This window comes from Hyperoodon ampullatus (genome assembly GCF_949752795.1).
Source record: "Hyperoodon ampullatus genome assembly, chromosome: 5".
NCBI lineage: Eukaryota > Metazoa > Chordata > Mammalia > Artiodactyla > Ziphiidae > Hyperoodon > Hyperoodon ampullatus.
Window position 1 is genome coordinate 76,682,844 of NC_136918.1, and position 5,505 is coordinate 76,688,348.

At 52.2% G+C, this 5,505-nt stretch overlaps 1 pseudogene across 1 annotated transcript; it reads right to left on the bottom strand.

Moving 5' to 3' along the window:
• Positions 1–784: 784 nt before the first annotated feature.
• LOC307053676 (transcription factor-like 5 protein) lies at positions 785–5,143 on the bottom strand (annotated as a pseudogene). The gene is made up of 4 exons: positions 4,496–5,143; positions 3,206–3,392; positions 2,759–2,921; positions 785–1,035 (listed from the first exon to the last, which is right to left on the bottom strand). The product of its transcript is annotated as a transcription factor-like 5 protein (transcript).
• Positions 5,144–5,505: the final 362 nt, after the last annotated feature.

The window sequence follows — 5,505 nt, forward strand, 5'->3', positions numbered from 1 at the left end:
AAAGTACTCAATAAATGACTAAGTTAATTAACTCTATGTTAGGGAATCATCCCGTACCCAGCTCTAACAGAAAAAGTAACCACATTTTGCTTCTACACAGAACAGCACAAATAAAATCCACAGATAAAACAACTTACATAAGCTGTAACTTCCTCCTTCTTCAATATCCTTAAAAGAACCAAGCAAAACTGAGTAACCCAGTGTGCAGGCGGACTCCCTCCCAGGAAGGCGGCCCCGGCCAGCACCTGGGAACGTAGATTTCGGGGGGGGTTCCCACCACCATTGGTCACTGGCTTATGCTAAACACCAGCTTTCCTTCTGGGCGTCTGGGATTTGGCCGCGTGCCACCTAGGGAATACCCCCCACAACCAGCCCCCAGTAGGATCCATGGCCCCGAGTCTCTAAGGAGCTTTGCTGTCCGGGAACATGTCACCAGTGCTGGGGGGTGACAGGCATCCTGAGTGGCTCCACTGAGAGGTGTTCTGGGGAGCTGGCGCCTGGGGCCCCTAGACCTCTCCCCATGCGCCTCTGCTGACTTTGCTGGGTTCTTTGCCCAAAATAAACCAAAGCCATGAGTCCTCCTAATGAATCATCAAACCTGGGGTTGGTCTTGGCTACCCCCATCCACCTAGCAAAGCAAGGTGACCATTGACTCTTGCCAGCTTTCCCTCCCTTGAACACAGAAGTGCCTACACCATTGTTTTCTACAAAAAGGTGCCTGTTACCAGCACTGACTCTCACCAGCTTGGCATCTAGGACAACTGTATACCACCGACAGCACGCATTACCTTCTATCTCTTTCCATGCGGTTGTCCCTCTCCCTCCGCTGGGACCTGCCCCGTGGGGGCCCGCTCTGCCTCTGCTCCCCGAGGGCGGCCTGGGGCGACTCCACCGACGGCCAAGCACCCTGCGCTGCTGTGGAGCCTTCACCCACATTCCGGAGCTCTCCAAGGGTTCTTCGTTCTATGTTTGTGTCCAACTGACGTATCCTACCCCGACTCCTCTTATTTATTGCTTGTTTACATAGCGCTTCTTCTTTGCAAAAGAAGGAAAAAGTGGTATTTTAATTTTTTGATTCTTCTAAACTTACCCTCGTGAATGCTGAATATATTTTTTGGTATTTTCGATCCAAGATATAAACATCAATGGGTAAGGAGCACACAGAACCAAACAAGAAGCACTTCAAAATTCCATAGAAACATCCGGCACAAGGCTCTAGGTTTCAAACTATACAACGGAACATAAACTAAATTAAAACACCCCAGAGGGCTTTCCTGGTGGCGCAGTGGCTGAGAGTCCGCCTGCTGATGCAGGGGACACGGGTTCATGCCGCGGTCCGGGAAGATCCCACGTGCCGCGGAGCGGCTGGGCCCGTGAGCCATGGCCACTGAGCCTGCGCGTCCGGAGCCTGTGTTCCGCAACGGGAGAGGCCACAACAGTGAGAGGCCCACGTACCGCAAAAAAAAAACACCCCAGGTATTATGTAATCAATACAACTTATACAGCAATACAATCAAAAGTCCCCCTTTTAAATCAAGAGCCATTTTAACTGTCATCTATGAATTAAAAAACCAAGAAGTTGTTTGATTTTTCTGATATTCAGAAGGGGAAAAAAAAAACAAACCTAGAAATATTTTCTCCAAAAGATTTTCTTGATATGCAATTATTCTAAGATGACAACTGATTTTCTAACTGCAATGCTCAGAAGAGGACAGAACCTAAGTAGTTTAGGATTAAACACGCCCTCACCTTACAAGTGAGATTCCCCCCACAAAAGGAGTCATCACGTCATAGCTTTGACCTGTGCTACAGAAATATGTCAAATTTCTATCACAGTACAGCAGGCGTCTAAGAAGTACCTGTGGTGATGTGCATTCCCGAGGTACTGTACAAAGCCAAACCCTCTACGATGAAAGAATCACTTAACACACATTTCAGAATGGTGATAACTTTGCAAAAGACATAGAGAGGAATTCACAAGTATTGGTAATATTTTGGTTCTTCAGCTGAGTAGTCAGTACAGGGACTATTTTAATTTTAACCTTTATACCTTACAAATGCTAACATATACTTTCACGAGCAATGTCATAAGAACAATGGAAAATTAATCACTGGCGTGGGAGAAAGAAGGAGAGCTCCATCCCTACCCTGTCTTTATCAGCTCTTGAAAAGCTTAGTGTAAGCTGTGTTATTGTTGGATAACTCGAAAAAGAATGTTTTCCAGGAAAAACGGATTGAGGGTTAACGTCAGGGGTAAGCAAAGTTTGCCTTCAGAAGTTTCTTTCTTTCTAAGACTTTCTGTATCACCTTATGGCCTCTTGCTCCCAACTCAATCCTTTGCCCACCTGCAGATGGTCCCCTAAAGCTCTGAGCGGATTTCAGACTCCTGCCTCACTCATGAAGTATGAAATAAGAGAAAAAAAAAAAAACACCTAAATTTGCTGTCAGTAACGAAAATGTACCTAAGTCTATCATGTTTCTGTTTAAGGAGGTTACTGTTAAGAAAAAGCAGCCCCTAAACTCAACGTTTCCAGGCCAAGTATAAATGTGATGTTCAAAATTCGCAAGGATGTTCCAAGTGAGGTGACTGGGCAGAGGGACAGAAGGATTCCTAAGATGCAAGCAGGCTTCCGAGATCCTTTCATTTGTTTATAAACCACCTCTCTCCCCTCCCCGACCCGTGGACAAAAAAAAAAAGGGGGGCAGAGACATCAGGCAGGAGGAGAAAGCACCTGCCAGCTTCTGTTTTATCGCTTACCTCCTACTTTAATCCGAACCTGCTCAGGCAAAGCTTTGTTTCTACTACCCAAAGTCTGTTTAGTGGATTCAATTTACCTCTGATGACAGAAAGAAAATGCTCTCGGCAATCCAACATCCTGATGCTTGGTAGCTTCAAGTACAGAACGTGAGTTACTACAACTCTGGAAAACAATGAAGCAACAGGAACGTTATCAACAGGTGACAATCTCCTCTCTACGCACAAATAAAACGCACTTTAATAGAAGTAACGTCAAAGTTATTCACATGAACTTGAAGAACTTTAGGTGCACTAAGGATTTTTAAATATCCCCGAACCACATAAATACTCTCGATTTTAACAAGTTATCGAGCTCAGTGAAAGACAAAAACAGCCTTGGGACCTAACTAAAATACAATTTATCCATTTAACACAAAAGAGCAAAGCTTCGCAAATCATTTTCCCTACCTGTGTTTGTGAAAGATTAGAATTTCCACTAGTAGAGCAACTATTTGCAGTAAACAGAGGGTATGTAAATTGAAGAGCAGTAGTTGCAGCAGCTGTTTTATTTTTCACTCATGTTCTACATTTGTTTTGTTGCTGATGAAGTGGAACACTCATTAATTCGGATGGATGGCGAATAAGAGTTACCAAACTGCCAAGACAAAAGAAACCCAGAAACACATGAAGAGTATGTGGCAGGTAAGTTTCCTGAAACACCACAATCACTATCACACTCTAATGGCTAACATTTGATTTTCTGGATAGGAACTCGAATCTGTTACCATGAATGCCCCCCATCATGGAAATCTCTACAAAACAATTATCAGCTAGTGTCGGAGGGGACAAGTTCAAACTTTCTTCCTCACATTGGAAGGTGTGGCTGTGTGTCATCTTTTAGTTACACCTCCCTTCCCATTACACTTCTGACACCAATCTCTGTTTTTTTTTGGCCATCCTCCAAACTCTGACGACTATGGGCAAAATGGGGAAAACTACAGGGTGGGGACAGACAGAAAGCTGAGGAGACACCCTAGCAGACAGGCTACTCCTCTCCGATAGTTGTTGCTGCGAGATCACTTATGGGCTGGCAGTCTGGCTGAAGGATGAAGCTGCATTTTACACTCAAAGACTCACAACATGACGTCTGTCCTCCCAGGGGATGCATCTGTGCAAGATCAGGTCAGCCTCAACCTGAGTCAACAGAGGGGGAAGCAGAGGTCTCTCCTGACATTTAGGTGGGTGATTTGGGGACAAAACCTTTGTTCCTCAGGAACATGTGTGCACTTACCTCAACTCATCTCTCTTCCACATGCAGACGCAGAGCGCACACCGCAAAGGTAATGCTGCAGGCTGTGTACTTAATATCTGCTTGCTGTGCCTGCACAGAGCACACAAACTTGCAGCTCAGCCTCCACACCCACTGAGGTCTGCTCCCTGTTAAGATGCAAGCTGCAGTGAGGCCGCTGGCCTCTGCAGAAAACCCGGGTCTACATCCAGACCGAGGCTGGTGCTTCTCTGCACAGGACCCTGGTCTACACCCGGACCCAGGCTACTGCCTCCCTGCAGAGGCCTCTGGTTCCACCCGGATACAGGCCGGTGGCCTCTGCTGAGGACCCTGGTCTACACCCAGACCCACGATGCTGCTTCTCTGCAAGGACCCTGGTCTATACCCGCACACAGCCTGCTGCTTCTCTGCACAGGACCCTGGTCTACACCCTGATCCAGCCGGGCCCGCTCCCTGGGGGATGCACCCACTTGTTGAGCGCCATGTCAGGCTCGGGGGGATCCGCACCGCGCGGGGCTGGCGGGGGCTCGGCTGCTATGCTGTTGAAGCCGTCCTCCAGGCGGACGCGCACCGCCCACTTGGCCCGCACCTCGGTCGCGCCCTCCACGTTCTCCTTGCCGGCGCCGTCGGGCGCCTTGGACCGGGGTGCGCCGGCGCCCGGTCCGTCGGCGCCCGGCGTCTTCTCGGCGGCGCGGGGCGCGCCCGCCTCGCTCAGCAGCAGCATGCGCAGCTCCTGGAAGTCGATGTGGCCCAGGCACTGGTTGGCGCCCGCGAAGCCACCATAGGCCAGCGCAGGCGGCACAGCACCGGGTACACGGGCGGCGCGACCCCGCCGCCGCGCCCACGGCCGCAGCGAAGCCCCCCGCCGCTGCGCCCGACGCCGCCGCCGCCAGGAAGCAAGAGTTGACGCGCGTCTCGAGCTCGCCGTCGGACGCCGCCGCCTCCATGTGCGAGTAGACGATGTGCTGCAGCTGCATGTACTCGATCTCCGTCATCTCCACAAGGCTCAGCTCGCTGGTCCTGAAACTCAGCCCCGCCTCGCCGAGCGCCGCATCCGCGCCCTCGGGGCCCGCCGGCCCGCCCGCCTGCGGCGGCTCCTGCTGCCCGGGGCCCGACATGCCTGCGCCAAAGGCGTGTGGCGCGCGGGCGGGCCTGCTGCGCCAGGCCGGGCGGTCGGGTACACAGAAACCGACGGCCGCGGCGGGCCTGCGCCGCCCGCCCGCAATGGCGGACCCTCCCCGGCCCCGCCCCGCCCCGCCCCGCCCCGCCCGGAGGTCCCACCCCGAGGGCGGGCCACACCCACCGCCCGCCCGCCCCGCCCCCGCCGCGGCGCCCCGTCCCGAGCTGCGCGCCCATGTTGGGGACGCGGGGTTCTGGTGGCGGGGGCGCGGCGCGCGGGTCCAGGCCGTCCAAGTCCAGTGCCTGAGGGCCCAGACCACCCGGGTCGAGTGTCCGCAGGGCCGGGCCGCCCGGATCCCAA